Source organism: Rousettus aegyptiacus, unplaced genomic scaffold, assembly GCF_014176215.1.
Source record: "Rousettus aegyptiacus isolate mRouAeg1 unplaced genomic scaffold, mRouAeg1.p scaffold_m13_p_2, whole genome shotgun sequence".
Taxonomy (NCBI): Eukaryota; Metazoa; Chordata; class Mammalia; order Chiroptera; family Pteropodidae; genus Rousettus; species Rousettus aegyptiacus.
The window spans coordinates 50,171,459-50,190,846 of NW_023416295.1; the positions used below are offsets into that span (position 1 = coordinate 50,171,459).

Below are 19,388 nucleotides of genomic sequence, written 5' to 3' on the forward strand. Positions count from 1 at the left end.
TAGAACTTCCCTTGGAAATACTGGCTTTCATTTTATGGACTGTTTTTCTTGATCCAGTAGAAATGTCTTGCCTTTGATTTTGATGTCTCTTTTGGCATTGCATGTACGTGTCATCTCTGAGAGAAGAGCACTGTATCTGTGTTGCTGGTCATTGCTTACACTTCATTGGTGCTGAATTAATAGCTACTCTGCCAAGTATTTCACACCTACATTTCAATTTGTTTTCTTTTTCTGAGAGGTCTCTTCTGTGCTCTTCTTTTGCTCTCTGTGGCTGGAATTACCTTTGGAGAAATGTGACATCCTTTTAATTTTGTCTCAGCCTTTCCAGTGTAACATTCAAGTTTCTCTTAGGATGGTCATGTTCTTTAGGTGGCCTTGCTCTAATGAAACCATTACCTTATTTGAGGGTTTGCTGTGAGGAACTGGGAGAGTAGAGGACATGGGTACCTCTACCCTTAGCTGGTGCATGTGGTACGTCTGCACTCACTCTTTTCGACCGGAGGACTTTTTTCCTGGAAGAGATAATAAATACATGTAGACACTGTGAAAGTGAATTTTCCTAAGATAGTATTTTGGGAATTTTCTCAGCTTTTGTGGTTCTGTATATGTTATCTGCCCACTTTGGGCATCCAGGGCAGGCTGCTGGACCTGCTATAAAAATGAAACAAAATCCTCTGCTGTCCTGTGGGCCTTCAGGGAATGGCAGCAGCAGCACTGATGGTTCAGAAGAGAAAGGCTTTGTTGGGCAGGGCACCCGCTTCCATTTCTATGGCCTGGTGCTGCTTAAATCCTTTCTCTCTCAGAACTCCCATCACCAAGAATCAAACTAGTACTCCCATTTATTGCCTCCTTAATAATAACACCATATCACAAAACATTTATGTGATCCTTATATAGTTTAGTATTTTCAAAGTGGTAACTTGGTGCTACTAAGTGGTTTCTGTCTAAATCGTGATGCTAATATGAACGTGACCTTGAAATAAGTAGTTAATTTTTTTTTTTTAACACATTAGTTTCCAGGGATGGCTTTGAGATCTATGTATCTATATCTATTTATCCCCTATGTATGAATCTCCTTTTCTGATAATGGTGATCAATAGGAAATTAAACAAGGTAGATCTATAATGAAGTGTGTTCCCTGTGTGACTTAAGGAATTCCAACAGATTACTTTTCAGAAACCCTTTGTGAAATGTTCTTAGCTAAATTGGTAGAGCCGCAGTGAAACACATAGTCTCCCTTTTGGATTTTGGGAGTTTGTTCAGATTCATAAGAAAATGCCTTGTGGCAATGCACCTCCAGCAGGCCTAAGAACAGTCCCCTTCCCTTGCAGTTGTTGCTGCTAAGGATTCAGGGCTGGAGCTGACCTTACTTATCTCAGCTAGCCCCCTGGGCACACGGGCTGACTTTTTAAAGAGCTTTGTCCCCAGACCTTGTTGGGGGAAACTTCCCTTTTATGAGAAGGAGCAGGCTGTGGAGGTAGCCACCAAGCCCTGGAAGCGCTTGATGCAGACATGATAGAGACCTCCTTGGGCGATTCAAGCTTTCTCCTGTTCTTGAGATCATCCCTGGATAAGAGATACCTTGCTGGAGTGAGCTTTGCCTTCAGAAGGTTGAAAGCATAGGAATAATGTCTTCTTTTGAATGGGCTTATAATGATGTTTCTCTGCCTAAAGACTCGAATTTCTGTAAGGTTTACTCAAGTTGAGAATGGGAATTCATCGCTTCATTAGATAACTCACCTCACTGAAAAATGACATTCGGCTCCTACTCCTTGACCACACCGACCCAGGAATTTCTTGCAGGAATTCCAAGGAGATCGTTAAACAGCCAAACACAACTTGTGCCTTGGTGTGTAGGCACACTTCTGTTCTGTCAAAATAAATTAAGCTGGTAAGTCATAAATTAGGAAAATATTTTGTGGCTTGTGTTTATTATTTAACAAGTGGAAAAAATAGCTGGCCTAAAAAACCAAACCAAACAAAAACAAAAATCCAAACCAACCTTGGGCTTGCTTGACAGATCATTTTACTGTTTGTCAACAGCGAGGATGTACCTTCTCTGGGAGACAGGAAGCCTTTCTTCTGTCACTCTCTGATTTTATTCACTGTTCCTCTTCCATCTTTCTTTGGTCGCCTTGTTCCTTACTGCCTCTGCCTTATTGGCTGGGAGCGCTTTCCATAACTCAACTGTTTATTTCTCTTCTTTCCTCCATGTTACAAAGTTTCTCCTCACTTTGCTTTTATCAAGTGTATGAATGACTCCCTTTGTCAAGCTTATTGGAATGCCCTGTGGGAGGGATGCTATGCAAAAAAAAATAATTGTATTGCATAACTGCCCAGTCCTTAGAGATGCCAGATCGCCCTTGGCACTGGAGCAGACCCTCCTCTCTGGCAGGTCCTGTGAAAGCCAGGCGCAGTGCATCTGAGAGGTGGCTCTGTCCTCCACCCTAATACCACGGGGATGACCTTTACCCCAGCTCCGATAAAAGGCTTATTTTAGATTTCTGAAATGCTTGTGTTTCCTTAGCCCAGAGGGGAATGTTTCCCTGTGTGTCTGTTTTCTCTGTGTGATTCTTTCCAGCTGCTGTTTTTTCACAAATGTCAAATTTCTCTCTCCTGTGTCACCTTGAGGCAACTGACGTTCATGACTAATTATTAAAAAGGGCAGCCTTTTAGTTTATTTTGTGAAAATAAAATCCCAGAGAACTCTGTTAGATGCACTGTAATTGAGCAGGTGACATGTTGGTGTTTGGGGTTTGGAAAATCGATCCAGAAAAGGTAGTTTTTGGCATGGTAGTTGGAGGAACCAGAAGCTCCAAGGCGAACCTCATGGACTTACTGCCAACACTGTGTGTATCCTCTGAACTAATTCCAGGCCTTTAAACTTAATACCAAACAGCCAGGCCAGGCAGTCACCGGGCTTAGGGAAGGGACATCTTGGAGCAAAGAATCATACAGTAAAGTCCTATGTAGCTAACATTTTTTACCCCCTGTAAAATCAAATTAAATCAACTTTCGTTTGGAGGGTGTGGAAATAGAGGGGGTATCATTGCATTATTTTGGCTGTTTGATGGTAGCAGTAGTGGTTTGTGGGAGGGGTTTGGCTATGAAAGATGAATGTAAAATAGTACTAAAAATTCAACTTATTTCAGAATAGGGTTTTATTTTGATATAGGCAGTTGCATATCATATTTGATACTTCATTATGAAACTTTCATTTATTGGCATGTTATGTGTGATCAAGTGCGAATTATAAATGATCAAGTAAAGCAAGTTGAAAACATGCGGTTCCCCCCTAGTGATAAAGGATGGTATGTACTAACATAAAGAGAGCTCCAGGATATGTCCCAGGGGGTAAAAATAGCAAATGGTGTCCCAGGGGGTAAAAATAGCAAATGGCAACAAATAAAGGTGAATACTATTTTTTTTTTTTTTTTTTTAATGAAAAGGCAGCAAACCAAGACAATGTTTTGGCCCCCAGGTGTTGAGTGTTCATCCACTTCCATACCAGTTCACACTGTCATCAGTGGACCGGGCAGTGCTCTTAGAATTGCCATGTGACTTTTTTCAGCTTTCATTTATGTGTGTTCCCCATACTCATGCTTTTCCTTCTTTCAGCCTTTTTGAATGTTTATGCTTATCCTTTAATTTGTATATATTCTTGTACAACATGTTGTTTTACATGCATGTGTGTTTTCTCTTTGGTGAAATTCAGGTAACATAAAATTAACCCTTTTAAAGCAAACAATTCAGTTGCATTTAGTACATTTGCAATGTTATACAACCACCACCTCTATCTGGTTCCAAAACTTCTGTCATTCTGTAATAAAACTCTGGACCCATCAGCAATTACTCTCCAACCTCCCTTTTCCCCAGCCTCTGGCAAGCACCAGTCTGCTTTCTATTGCTAAGGATTAATGTATTCTGGATATTTCATATAAATGGAATTATACAATATGTGACCTTTTGCGTGCATGTATTTTAAAATCGACTTTATTGAGGTTTAATTTACATAAATAAAAAGCACACCTTTTTAGTGGGCCTTATGGCTAGGTTTTCTTTTTTGTTGTTTTGCATCTTTCACATTTATTTACAGCAACTTCGTGAAGGGACATTATCATCATGTTCTTTTTGAGGATGAGGACTGAGGTTCAGGAAGCTGAGTGGTTTGCCTGAGGTTGCACAGAGGCTGGCTTCAGAGTCCACACTGCTGAACATTATTGCCCACGGCCTCTCCAGTTGTTTATATGTGCAGTCTCAGAGCTTGCTTTTTCCTGTACAGCCAACCGTATGCTGTTTTCCCATGTCGATAAACAGTGTCCATAGACTATTCTCCTATGTGTATGTGCCATAATTGAACCATTTCCCCATTGGTGGATTTGAGGGTTTTTTATTTTATTTTATTTTTTTTGCTCATGAATTATATATTTTTATTAAGTTATGTATTTTTTGTCATGAATTATGAAACATTAAAGACCAAGGAAGGGTCTAAAGTAATATTTATTCAGTATAGAAATATGGCCAACCATGGAGGATAAGCTAAAACACATATATGATTCCCCTCAGAGGTAACTACCTTAAACATTTTTAATATAGCTTTCCAGTGTCTTTTATACACCTTTTTTTTTATTCTTTTTTTTAAATAGGGGAAAAAGAAGGCCCTTTAGGAGAACGCTGTAAGTGGAGTTTGGTAATAGAAGGTTTACAATATACTGTGAACATCTTTTTATCTAATAATATTGAATACTCAGTGCTTAAAATATGACAGGGACTATTTTAAGTGTTTTACACCATTTCACAGGAGTCGTGAGGTGTGTGTGGTTATAGCAGGTGAGGAGATTTATATGTTTTAAATTTACATAAATTGTTTTGTGCTCTAGTTCTTACTATTTCTTATTTTTTAAATTCAGTCCTATGTTTATCTAACATTGGTTCCCATCATGGATTTTCTTGTCTTTTCCTCCAGCTGCATGCATAGGACTACACTGAACATCCTTGTCCATGCCCTATGGACCTGTGGGAGGAGCCACTGGGCTATATGTCCAGAGACAGGAAGAGTGGATCATGAGAATGAATACACACACACACACACACTTGTGACTAAGTATTGACAGAGGCAGATTCTTCTCCAAAAATGGCTGTGCTAGAGTCTACACTCCTATGCTATACTTTTTCTGTGGTTTCGAAGGTATGTGCGTAAATGCCTAGAAAATGGACCAGAAGGATATACACCTAAATGGCAACATTGGGACGTGCACAAGGGGACCAGAGGGGAGATGATGGTCAGATGGTCCTGGAGCCTTGTTGGTCATGATTTGAAGTGTTATAAGGAGAATGTCTTTGAGTATAATAAATTGTCATTATAATTTATTGTTTAATCCGTTTCCCACTTGTCCCGAGAGCACTCGCCAGCGGCTCTTGCGGCTGCAGTGTTTACCCCAAGGTAACTCGCGGATTACGGTCCTACACTAACCCCCAAAGTTTGCCTTGAAATCTCTCTTTTATTATTATTTTCACATTGCTCTAGTATATTTGTAGTCTTTGGAAACAAATGACATCATTCTATTTATAGCATTCTGTCTTTAGTAGTGGTGTTTCCATTTACAAAATATAGTGATTATCGCTGAAAATGTCAAATGCTAGAAAGTGCAGCATTTGTACATGGGATGTTAATATCATTCTTGAACAGTTGTTAGCCTAAAATTCATTTGATGAATTCAATTTATGTGTACATTTTGGTTACATTAGGATTAGAGATAAGTTCTATTTAGAAATAACTCCAAGAAAAGTTTTTTATATTTTATTTTTATGTTGAAAACCAGTCAGATTTGCTTCAGCCTCAAAGATTGTGTTTATGTAAAATTAAATTAATGCTGGCAGCAAGCTGTACTTCTTTTTCCTTAAATGGAAAATGAGTTAAAAAAAGGTCCGGAAAGATGACCTTTACCTAAAGTTTACAATTTTTCATCAACACATTTGGAATTGTGAATGCTTAGGTCAAGATAGGGTGAGTTCTTCTGTAGCTTAGTGCTTTTTGAGACATGCTCTGAACAGTTATCCTATTGATATCTGTAAGCCTTCTTTAGACATTTAATTCAGGTCCGCAGCATGTCAGATGGTTCAGAGAGGTTGTGATATTCCCAAGGGCACAAGATCGGGAGAGCTGGCCAAGTTTGGTGTGGAGAGGTGATGTTGGAGAGGTGGACCAGAGTAGAAGACATCTTTCTGGAGGCCTTTGTGATTGGAAATCAAGGTTGGGGAGGAAGTCAGTGCCCTTTTCCTGTAGGTGAGATGGGGAGGAAACATTCTCAAGAACAGTAAGTTTCAGTAACTTCCTTGTGCAAACACTTAACAGAACAAATGTATTTGGTCTGTTTACTAAGCACAAGGTATTAAGATAATCTTTGCCAAAGATTAAGATAATCTTTGACAAGGGCTTTTCTGTAAAAGGAAAGCACATGGCCTTCAAGTCAGGGCCCAAGCTTTTTTCTTTTCACCTCTTCTAAAGTGAGAGAGATAAAGGTTCTCCTTTACTGAAGAGATACTTTTTAAAGGTGCCATTCAGTTTTCTCTTGGATATTAGTTTCGATCGAGATGCCTCATTCTTTTTACGGAGCTCAAATGAAGAAAAATCAATGTTACTTTTTAAATTAACCATAATAGAGCAGGACAGTTATGTACAAGGCCCTCTCTAGTTCCTGGTCCCATCATTTTCACCATACCCTGATAATGGTGCATAACATGGTTTATAACAGAACCAGTGAATGTTTGTCTGAATTTTACATTCACAACTAAGAATAGGAATATTTACAGAAATGCACTGTGCTAAAAGAAGAGGTATTTGCACAAAGCTACACTGCTAGGTTTTTTTTTCACTCTTGCCCAGTGATCATTTAGGTTTCCTCTGATGAGCTACTTAGGAGACAGAAGACAGGATGTTGATGATGCTTTATGAAGTAGACATGTATTTGCTGCTTACAACTAAGTAAAATTAAAAAATAAAAATAAATTAGAAGGCAGATTTAGATAAAAAGTCATATCTTTAAGACAGGAATGTTTCCTACCACGTAGTATTACCCGAAACTCACTGGTTTAGAGGTTAAAGACACAAAAACATGGTTAAGAAAGCAGAACTTCTGGCATAGCTATTGTTCTCAGGGTTGGTGAACTCTGTAAACTCTTGAAGAGCAATGACCCTTATAAACAGGTGTGTATGTGTGGTAAATACCTGATGGATGTGTGCTAACCAATAAATAATTAATACCACTTCCTCTTGACTCAGATGGTTGAAATAAAGGATAGTCGCTCTGATTGCACTGTATACTTGTTCTCGAGTAGGGAAGTTAAGCAATCCTGCCACATTTGGTAATACTCTAGAGATGAAATAGGTAGGTTTGTCATGGTTTGCCTTTTGGGTGAATCTAAGTTAAAACCTTTATATTGTCTCAATTTACAGCTACTTGATAATCTTTGCCCTAGAATATTGATGGTGCAAGATTTTTAAGTTGGGTTGAGAGGAGCTGAAGTTTCAGTTTCTTCAGTGTGATTATATGACCGTTGAGAAAATGGGCTAATTCATTACCTTCCCTTTTAAAAATATATAATGTTTGCTCATTATTGACATTTTGGTGAGCATATTTTTGCCTTATTTCAGAGAGAGACAAGTGGAATAATAATTAACTTGTATATCATTTCATATAGATTATTTTTCAGATAACAAGAAGGAGATTAAATTTTTTTTCTGAGTGTAGTCTTTAGAACCATTATTCAAAGTATGATAATTTGCTGAACTGGTAGATAAATGGCAGTGTGTGTCTTGACATTCTGTGTAGCATGTATGATCTGAGAACTGGCAATGAAATTTGCAGCACTTCTCAGTGAGAATTTTTTTTGAAATCACAACATGTATTTTCTTTCATAGCTATTTTCTGAGCCTGTATCTTTGAGTCTCTTTCAAGAAGAGGTAGGAAGAAATGGTGATAAATGACTTTTGAAAAGAACTTTTGATATTTGCATTACCATTCTGTGGGTTTAAGCTTTCAATTTTTATGGTTGTAGGTGATATTTGTAAAGAGTGTCAGTTTCTAGTATGTTCTGAATAGTGGCACTATGACCCTTAAAAAAATGTAAGTGTATGCCTATTTTATCTGTTCTTATGTCTTCAGAGTTGGCATACCTTTACAGCCTGGGTGGGAATTGAGGTTTTTTCAATTATATTTTATTAGAATCTTATGGTAAGAGAAAAGTCTCAAAGATATATATCTTAAGGAAACCTTCGGCCTTTTTTATCCCCCCAAATAGATGTTTTTCTGGTGGTCTCTTGATAATTTCCATTATTCTTTTTAAAGTCTAACCTATTAAAATTTGTTTGACTTTTACTTAAGACTTTCGTCACCATCAATAAAAATTTGTCAAACTACTTCTCTGCAATTTCTTCATCCACGCCTAGGGATACATAGGAGAGGGACAAAACCTAAGATTCTGGGGTTCACCAAAATAGGAGGTGGGTAGACTTCTCTGGATTTAGGTGGGAGTAGGTGGAGAATTTGATTTTAGATGGATTTTTGGTATTCTTGAACTATCCACCAAGCTCCTTCTGTCAGTTGGACTGGGCTTTGGTGTGGTAACGAATACCCCCTGCCAAATCACAGGAGCTTAACACAACAAAAGTGTATTTCTTGCTTTCAGAGTCCTCTGTGAGTCTGCGAGATGTTCTGGGTCAACTGTCCTTCCTGCAGCAACTCAGTGATCTAGGCTGCATCAGTCTTGTGGCTTTGTCATCTGATTGCTGCAGGAGAGGAAGAGTTGCAGGTAGCTTTCCTCTGCCTCAGTGATGAAGAGTCACTCGTCACTGCTCACATTTCATTGCCCTGGCCATTTACATAACCTTGTCATTTGCAAGGTAATGCAACTCTTTTGTGCTTGCAGTGGAGATATTGGTGAGCCCTGTTAGTGTCTATCACATGTGTCGAATTGAGGGTTGGGAGCTTAGAAGAGAGATTGGAACTAGAGATGAAGATTTGAGAGAAGTCATTTACCATAAAGGAAATGGTGGAGTGAATTTATAAGGGAAAGTTTTCACTTAGAGAGGGTTCAATTTTCCGTGACTGTTTCTCTGCACATAGCTTTCTTCACAACCCAGGCAGTATGGTGCTCTAGAAAAGCATAAGAAAAGCTATCGCTGCTGTCAGGAAAGCTTGAAAGGTTTTGTTGGTCCTGTACTTGATTTTCACCCTATGTTGACATTATTTGCCTCCAAAAGTGTATTTGCACTTGGTTGATTGATCATTTCATGGTGGTGGGCTTTTACAGGTTATCAGATTCTTAAATCTTAATGACCACAGATTGTCTTGGACAGAACATTGGTGCTGAGGTGGTAAAAATGCTTATTATTATTATTTTTAATCTCAGTGGAATTAGGAGAGAGTTTGTACTCACGTGCATATTAAACATTATGACAACGCTGGCTTTCTATTTTTTTTCCCAAGAGTGTTCGTTACTTGATGTTGACATTGCAGTGTGTGATCATACTGTTTCTGCTACTATACCCAGAACATCCACCAAGAAGTGACTTACTGGGTCAGACGATGGGCTGCAGACTGGTATGAGTCTGTGGCCTGTTAGGAACCAGGCCACACAGCAGGTGAGTGGTGGGCCAGCAAGCGAAGCTTTATCTGTATCTGCAGCTGCTCCTCAACGCTAGTATCACCACCTCAGCTCCCCATCACATCATCAGGCATTAGATTCTCATAGAAGCACTGGTCCCTAGTGCCCAAAAGGTTGGGGACCATTAGGTATTTCCTGCCCTGGTTTTCTTCCCTCATCTTGCCTTTCCCACCCTTTTCTTCCTTCTCAGCATTTCTTCCTGTTTACTCTTCCCTCCATCGTTTTGGGGGAGCAGGCCGACCTGGATTTGGAGCTTGTTTCTGTGACTAGCTTTTTGACAATGAGCAAATCACTTTCAAGTTTCAGTGTCCTTATCTGTAACATGGGGCTAAATACCTGCCTTAGTATTTAGTAATGTAAGCAAAGTACTACAATGCCTGGTACATTTAAATTGCTCAACAAATATTAGCTATGATTAATATTATTGTAATTTCCCATATTTCAAGACACATCTTAAATAATTCTTTCCTGAAAATTTTTTCTTATTTCACTAGACAGTGAATATGATTTATTCCATTAAGCTGTCAAAGCACTTTGGATCTTCACTGACATTTTGTGGTATTCTTTTACACACACACACACACACACACACACACACACACACACTATGTACTGAGACTTAACATCTTACAGGGCATCCTTCACTCCTTGCTGTATCTCCTGTATTGCCTTCTTTACTTGGTGAAAGTAATAGGTGCTCAATTAAAGGTTAAATTGAGTAAAAATGAAATATAAGGGGAGAGAGCTCTAATATATTTATAAAATAGTCTCACTATTTGGATGAATTCTCATAAGTTAGAAAATATAAATACTCTTGAATTAGTACTCAATTACTTCCCGGTTAGAGTATATATGTATGATTCTCACTGTTTATGAATTGAAACTTTAATGCAATACACAAAAAAAGGAAAATTAAGGAAATAATGAAAACCATGCAAATAGTGCAAAAGATTATAACAAAGTAGCAGTTCACAAGCTCTCAGAGGAAAACTTAATATGGCCTTGGTCATTTATATAGCTGAGGAGGTGCTTTCATTTCTCTGTGCTCAGTAGCTTGCAAGGCTCACAACTTTCTGACTGGTTCTGCATATGGTAAGTCATACCTGATAAGGCAAAAGAGGGGTACTAAATGAATCTCTCCTGAAGTTGGAGTCTTATAAGGTGCATGCATTTACCTGGAGTTAACGCTCGTATTGTGGACCCAACTCGCGTTAATGGAGTTGGTGTCCCTTCCTCTGGAAAGGCGTGGTTGGTGTTCCCATCTCTGCCCCAAAAGCATCACTAGAAGCTTATGTGTGAGTTCTTTCTCCCCTCCTTACCTATCTCAGATTGATCACCATTTTTGAACACTGAGTCCTTAAAGATATCCTAGAGAAAATCCTTGTTTTTTCATTCCTTTATTCTCTCCCAGAAGTGAGTGGAATTTGGGTACTGTCTCATAGAGCATTTTATAGAGCATTATAAAGTGTTAAGGAATGTAGAGAGACCTTAGTATGCTGAGACAGACATTCTCATTTTACAGTTAGGGGTCATGTGATTTGTTTAAAGTCACCCAAGGAATCAAGAGTCTTGATCTCATTTCTGCGATAACACTTGACTTATCAGGCATATCCTTGTGCCAGGAGGTAGGTATTGTGTTCTACACACTGGACAGATAAAGGTAGACATGCCAGCTGTGGGCTTTTGCAGAGACCACAGGAGGCCCGCATGAGGCCATTGGTATATGTTGGTAAACCATATGGATGTTGTGGGGCTAGTAGAATTATACAAACTGGGGGCTTTGACTTGAAAATCAGCTTAAATGGAACTGAGTGCTAAAACATTTCTTCATTTTCTTGCTTTAGTGGTCAAGAGTAGGGCTTATAGGATTGTCTTTGACTGAGTTGCTTTTTCAAAAATCTGTTACTAAAGGAATTGAACCTTTATATTTTTAATAAAACTTACTATAGCCCCTATAATTCTCAATAGTAAGTAATTTAGATTTGGCTTTAAAATTTTTGTCTTTTTGAACTTTAAAAATGTAAATTTTTTGTTGCAAAACCATGCATGCTCATTGAAGAAAAACACACAGAATAGAAAAGTCACCCATAATCCCATCCCCAAAAGAGAAAACAATGTTTTAATGTTTATTGTGTATTCACATAGTTGTGATTATATTATACATGTTTTATAACCTGTTAATTTTATTAAGTATATTATTAATTTTCCCCTTGTCATTACATATTATTCTAAGACAAATCCAGAGTATTTAAAAATTGCTTTCAATATTTTCTCATGAAAAATTTTGAAACATGAAGCAAAGTTAGAAGAAATTTATAGTGAAAACCTGTAAGTCCATTACTTATATCCTACAAACTACCCACCCTGTCTATCTATCTATTAATCTATCTTAGTGCCTTTTTCCTGATTTCAAAGTAAATTTTAGTGGGGTATGTTTCTTTTAACAGAGCTCATTTACCTTCATCATTCTGTTTGGTTCACCCCAATATTCAAGGGGATGTCTATTATTCTCTGAGCACACACCAAGGAAAGCTGAGAAAACTTGCCAAGAAAATTTAGTTGGTTGTAATGAGAAAGGACATCCAGGGATTTAAAATTTGCTGAGCTGAGTATGCATCATTAGCATCTGAGGTGGCAAATAAAGAACCAGGAAGAGTGGTCTGTTCACTCATCTGCTTTTATGTCTAATTCAGCCTTAATCATGGGGAGAAGGAAAATCCTTAGGGGGGCTAATACTTCCCTCCTTTCATTTTCAATTCTGTTAGAAACCGACTTTTTGGTAGGAAAAGCACTTCAGCTTGGTTTCTACCAGCCCTCTGGTGGAGCAGTTGACTTCCAACTGCCCTGTGGACCCGGGGTCCTGTCTCCCCTGCTTTCTTTCTCCTTGAGTTCCCTGGGCAGGAGATTGAGGTACTGTTGCTGTGCTCTGTAACTTTACTCTTATATCTGCTGTGGACCGATTTCCTGCCAGTTTACCCATGTGAGTGACAGTTGTTTCTTGTTTTGATGACGGTGGTGAAATGTTAAAGCGCCAGCGTGGGACAACCTAGATATGCACAGAAAACAGCTCTTGCCATATCTCTCCAGAGCCCACTTTAAAAGTTGACCTCAGCTTTATATTCCAAGGGGCAAGGCCAGGTGTGGTGACCTTGATTTGTGTACAGTTCACATCATGGCACCTTCTGTATTTAGGGACTTAATAAATGCTGACTGACGAGTAGCCTGCCCCTGACAAGCCCTCCAGAATCTCTGTAGTTCTTCTCTGCGAGCACGGGCTGCCTTTCACAAGCATTTCAAGAATATACATTGGTTCTCCAAATTGTATAACATTTTCTTGTTTTCAGGTGGCTGTGGGCCCTTAAGAGAGAGCAGGTTCTATGTTTCTCCCGCTTCTTCTTTTCCCATGTTTCACATTCCGGGTTTTCAATCTCGGTGTCATGTCAGCGCCATTTAAAACGATGAGAAGCCTCAACTCTGACAATGGCGACAGCTCTGACATGTTCTTTCTCATAAACTCAACCTTGGCTAAAACGCTTACCTAAGAACTGAGGTCTGTGGAACCCTGCCTGGCTTTACATCATGGGGTCCCACAGGCAAAGTGAGTCCTCTTCCCTTGTTTGGTCTCCATCTCTTCCTTTTCGTTGTTTTCCCGAGGACATTCTATTCTTGGCCATCTCAGGCAGATCATCCAGTTTCTGGGTTATCCAGGTTCCTCACTTATTCCCTCAGGCAGTTTCAATTCTTAATGACTGGGCTGGCCAGGACCTTGCTACTTGGATAGGTTATCTGATTTCTCTCATTCTCCACCTTCTTTCTGGCAGAACCCCCCTCTAATTCTTAGAATTGTGATTCTCAGCTGAGGGAGATTTTGACCTTTCCTTCGACCCTCTGGGACATTTGTCAGTATTTGGAGACAGCTTCGGTTGTCATAATCGGGGAGGGGTGAGGGAATGCTCTTGGCCTCTAATGGTTAGAGGCCAGGGATGCTGGTAAACATCCTACACTACATAGGACAGGCCCCCATGACAAAGAATTATCCGGCCCAAAATGTCAATAGTACTGAGGTTGAGAAATCCTTCCCTAGATATAAAGGTGCTGTTTTTGAAAATCTTCCCATCAATGGCATTATATAACCTCCATGCCAGTATTAACACTATTCTCTATCAGGAAGTTCATCTGCACATTTTACCTAAGTCCCTTAAGCTTCAGTCAGTTGCTCTGAAGTGGAGATGAAAAATGTGTGCTCGCCATCTCTGCATATGATCACATTTTCCCAACCTGATCTCAGTTAACTTTTAAAATGAATTCTATTATAGCCTCTGTTCTCTCCTCTCCTCTCCTCTCCTCTCCTCTCCTCTCCTCTCCTCTCCTCTCCTCTCCTCTCCTCTCCTCTCCTCTCCTCTCCTCTCTCTTTTCAGTATTCGTGCTACTGAAACGAGCACTTTTCTCTCTTTTAATCTTTTAAGATGTTTTCCAAGTTTTTCATGTACGATGTCTCTTAAATTTTAGTGACCCAATCCAGAGACAGCATTCTAGTTTGGCCACTGCCCATATGATGGAAGTGGTTATCTTTGGGTGGAGTGGGGGAGGGGCATCATGACTAACTATGTAAATGACCATTATGAGAGCAGGAGAATAGTAGAGGAATTGTGTGGAGAGAAAAACTTATCCCTTTTGGAGAGATCTGAATATAAAGCTTCACATTGCCACTTATGAAAAGTGACCTTGGGCCTCAGTTTTCTCAGGCATAAAATGGGGATAAAATACTTTATAGGGTTGTTGCAAGTATAAAATGAATGGGACTGTGTGTACTAATGATCATTAGCACATGTGACTAGGCAGGGACTTGGTGTTTTAATCTACTGGGTCCACGATTTCCACTAGAGTAGGAGGGTCCTCAGCCCTCTCACGAAACCATCTCTGGCTAGTTGTTTTCTGTTTTTCTGGGGCCATTGACAGAGAATAACATTTTAGAGCTATTGCAAGCAAGACAAAACTGTTCTTTGTTCTTGTTTTTAATGACAACTAGAGATATCTTTTTATTGGATAGTTTCCTTGAACATTACTTTGACTTAGAGTCCTAAGTCTTTTGGGAACCAGCTCAGGAACCCAGGCTGGGAAAATTCTCCTTGTTCATTGGCTATTGGAATCGTGATTTGGGGTGGGGCTAGGTGAGGTTGGACAGAGGCGATGTTTATTCTCAGTGGGGGCTTTGGAAGGCTTGGGGGAAAAAAGAGGTGAAACATGGACAGGATTTCTCTCAGCTCCAAATTTCATTCCTTTAGGAATGGTATGAAAATGACCATATTCCATCCACTTACAAATTATTTGTGTTGTTTATCTCTTCTCTCATTGAATTGCGCCTGGCAATCGAGACTATTGACTGGATTAGTATTTTAAAGAGTTTCTTTTGGCAGTTGAGGTTTGAGGGATGGGAGGCTGGCTCACTGAGTGGGCCTGTGATGACCAGAGCCTGCTGACTCCTGAGACGAATGTTTCTAATTTCCTGACATGGGGACAAAATAAACATCCCAGGCTTGCCCAGAAATATATTTTAGTGCTTCTCCTGTGCCGCAGTTCTGGGTCTGCGTGTGTTCTCAGAGAGATCATTTTCTGTGGGGTATGTTTTGCCCACACTTTTCTGTCAGGCACAGAGTCTTGCTGCCAGCTAAGGTTTGGCCTCTGCAATGTGGGCTGTGAATCCAAAACATTTTTAAAAAATCTTGGTTGGAATATCATTTATTTAATAAATGAAAGTGTGAGGTAGAAATTAAAACTGGGGAGTGTAGTTGGAAAATGTAAACCATGTGAGACGTGCCTTGAAAGTGTTAACTCCTTTCTGGTAATTTCCTTCCCCAAGAACTCTCTTGAAAGCCCTGTCAGTTGAGTTTAATGACTGTGAATGTGAATCTTACATGAAAAGTATATAAATCAAAGTCAGGTTGTTCTTGGTTGCTATTTTGCATTCCCACATACAAAGTGTTTGTTAAATAAGGCCTAGCCTGAGTTAAGAGATTGTTCTTTTTGTTATTGTTGGTTCCCTGAGCCCAGAACAGGTAGACATTTCTATGGATTTCATCATAATAAAACCACGTAGAGGACATACAATTATTTATAAACTGGTAAAAATATAAAATGTGAATGTTTAATGGTTAAATATTAAAAATGATAGTGAAAAACAAGAAGGAATTTACTCAAATGGATAGTTTTTATTTCCAATTTTAGTTATTGGTATCCTTTAAATACATCTGGTTTAAGAGTTGAGTGGGGTGAGATGGTAGTTGGGTATGCATGTGTCTTGTAAATTTAAAGTGTGCTGCTTTCTAAGACTAATGGCACAGTGTTTGATATTTTTGTGGATTTTTTTTTTTTTGGTCTAATTAATCATAACCTTTCCCCAGTTCTTAAGTAATTTGATGTATAGTTTTTGATACACGGATGAAAAAAAAGCGTGGAAATGTTATTTTAAAGTTCAAGAGAGAAATGATGGTGAATGGAAAATAAACATTTATTGGCCCTGTTTATTCATTTTGGTTCTGGCCAGAGAGTGTGAGGAATGGTGATGCAGGTCAGATATTAATCATGAAACATAATATGACATCTAGATACTCTTTCAGCCAGACATTTCCAAGGCCTTGCTGACAGCTTAATTATTTCAAGCAGTGTTTGATAGCACTGAATAACAGTTGTCAAGAATTTGCACTTTTTTTTTTTTTTGAGTCTTTATTCAGCGCAAGCTCTGGCAGAAGATATGAAAGTCTGCACTGACATAATATTAAAATATAGAGTCACCATTTCCCTTTAGAAAGAGAATCATCATGGGATTCTTGTAAGTGGCGCTTTTCCAGTGATTTTGAAATATGATACAGTTTGCAAAACTGAGCAAGTGCCTCAGTTTTCCAGGATGGAGTCCATGTTCTCCCATGATGGGATCTGATCTGTAGATAACTATCATATATTCTCCTTCAGTCATTCTCCTGAAATGGTTGGACTCACAGGTTAAGGATAGTACATTAAAATATGGGAGAGGTGACCCATTTTGGTCTCTAAGGCCCATGAAAGTTTTAGAGAGGCTGCTGCTGGCCTTTTTTTTTTTTTTTTTTTTTTTTAAGCTGAGAACAAACTTCAGTGGTGTCAGCCTCATGTCTGCTGAACGGTATTACTGTTAAAGTATCAGGGTCTCCAGGGATATGGGATTTTCCTCTTAAACATTTCTTGAAGCTAAAGCCCCTGAAGGTCCCTTGCCCTTCTGCTACTTTTAGCGTTGCCTAAAATATGATGCCGTAGTGAAGAATCTGGAGAACAGCTGGGAAACTGGCGATTGCATGAGTATGTGACTTTTCTTAGACATGCAGTGAGTAGTTAGGAAGCTTTAAAGGAAAGACACCTTTAGAACATAGTGTAGTATTCTGTCTATATATAACATGTATCAGTATGTTATATATATTTATAAATTACCCACACATGTTTAAATATAGTAAACTATTTTAATGTAGTACTATTCTTAAAACATTCAGAGAATTGTCCCTTGCAGTGTTTCATCTGTGGACTCTTATTATTACTTAGCCACCTGGCAAAGGCTAACACTTAGGCGAAATTATAGTGCAGAGAATGTGATGTCCTATGTAAGCCCATATTCCATTTATTCATTGAAAAAAAAAGTTCACACTCTCTGGCGCAGGTTCAGCTGATTTTCTGTTGTGCTTTGTGAGTTATTCTAGTATCCTAGGTAAATAATCCCCTAGTGAAGTGTATGTCTTTCTTTTTGTTCACTTGGTTTGGGAAATCATTGACAAATAAATGATTTCATAAGCAATTAAATGAGTTACCAAATACAGTGACTTTACAAGAGCCTTATGTACTTGACATTGCTTTAGCTTTTATTTGCACGAAAGGTGGGCTAGCTATCCCTTTAAAATTATTATACAAAACTGAGAGCAAGGAGGATTCAAGTGCCCAATTTAAGGTTAAAGGCAATAACTTATGGTTCAGTAACATGTGGGAATGTTGTTTCAACTAATATAAACATTTTAGACTTATGAAAAATGTTTACAATCTTAATTCACAATGCAAATAGCAGAATGCAGAGCCATAATTATTATGACTACATATGTGAGTGTATATAAGTATGTGTGTCTGTGTACAAATAAGGATTAGAATGTAATATATTATCATGAAAATAGTTGTGTTTGGGTAATGGAATTTTTAAAAATGTATTTAAAACACTCTGTCGTTGTTTAGTATGGTTTAATTTTAAGGAAGGGAGGCAAAGAGCTTTCATTTGACTGGTTAATTATTTCTTTTATGCCTCCAAAAGTAAAAGAGTGGGATGGAAAAAAATGCTTTCAAATACCAAATATTTATATTTCCTCCTTTGGTTTTATAAAATGCTTCTTCGTAGGAGGAAGTGCACATAAATATTCATTTGTAAGAAGTGACCGAACAATTCTTTTTTTCCCAGGAATATCTCTTGAATATGAGGAAACATATCCTCCTTTTTGCTTGCCTCCTCTCACTTAGTAAAAGGGAGATAACAGCAACTTGGTTTTCAGATCTCCTTCTCCTGTATCTTTTTTTTTTTTTTTTTTTTAAAGCTGAGAACAAGCTTGATGTTGGAGGTTGACTGAACAATGCATGATAGCTCAAGCCTATTATATTGTCATCTGGAGCAATAAGAGTATATTCTAGTGTATGGATCAGCTCTGATGGCAGAGTTTTGGAAAGGGCTATTCATTATAAAATATAATGATGATTATAGTAGAGGTGATTACATATTTAATTTTAGTACCTAAATGTGTTTTCCCCTCAGAAAATTTCCGATCCGTCAGCAAATCCTGTGGCTCTACTGCCAGATATATCCCTAATCCAACTACTTTGCCCCTCTCCGCTCAGTCACCCTAGCCGGTGATCATGACTTTGTGCCTGCACGTCTGCAGCATCTCCCTAACCAAGCATGCTGCTTCCACTCTTGCCCCATGTACAACCTTCGCTCTGCAGAGCAGCCAGAGTGAACTCTGTAAAATGTGCACCAGATCATGTAATTCTTCTTCTCAAAATTCTCCAGAGCACTTATTTTAGCCCGCAGGGCTCTCTCCCTGTGTGCAGTCCCCTTCCTACCTGTCTGGCCATCAGTCTTTCCACCTGCCCTCTCAGTCAATAAGCTCTAGCTACCCAGCCCTGTCTTTGTCCCTCGAGCTCTCCAAACCCATTCCTGCCTCAGGCCCTTTACATGTGCTGCCCCTCTTCTTGGAATTCTCCACCCATGGATGTTCTTGCAGGGCAGCCCTTTCTTATCAGCCCTGATGTCACCACCTCAGAGATACTTCCCTGACCATCATAGCTCAATTGCTGCCCCCACCAATCGCTATCATACCTTAGTTTTATTTTTGTCATAGCACTTATCACAAAATGAGATGATCTTATTTATCATTATTTAAAATCTGCCTCTCCTCCCCAGTTGTTAAAATGTAAACTCAACAGGACAGGTACATTTTGCTCTTTGTCTCTTTTCCAGCATTGTAAGTAGTACCTGACACATTCAAGAAGCTCAATAAAATCTACCGAATGAATAAACAAGTACATATTCTCTGACATTATATAATCCTCTGAGCTTTAAGTTGAAGTTCCTTCCAACTCTAAGATATGGTTATTCTTTGTATGTTGAAGACATTGTTACAATTTTTATGTAGCCCATAGATTATATACTTTGGTCCCTTCTCAGT

The 19,388-nt window shown here is 38.8% G+C and overlaps 1 protein-coding gene and 1 long non-coding RNA gene across 4 annotated transcripts in view; one reads left to right on the forward strand and one right to left on the reverse strand.

The window, feature by feature from the left end:
- The window catches only part of STK39 (serine/threonine kinase 39), a 267,366-nt gene that overhangs the window by 21,078 nt on the left and 226,900 nt on the right, over positions 1–19,388 (forward strand). The window lies entirely within an intron of this gene.
- Positions 78–2,248, reverse strand: LOC118613621. Its single transcript, XR_004955564.1, has 3 exons — positions 2,003–2,248; positions 1,741–1,870; positions 78–512 (listed from the first exon to the last, which is right to left on the reverse strand). It is a non-coding gene; the product is annotated as an uncharacterized LOC118613621 (long non-coding RNA).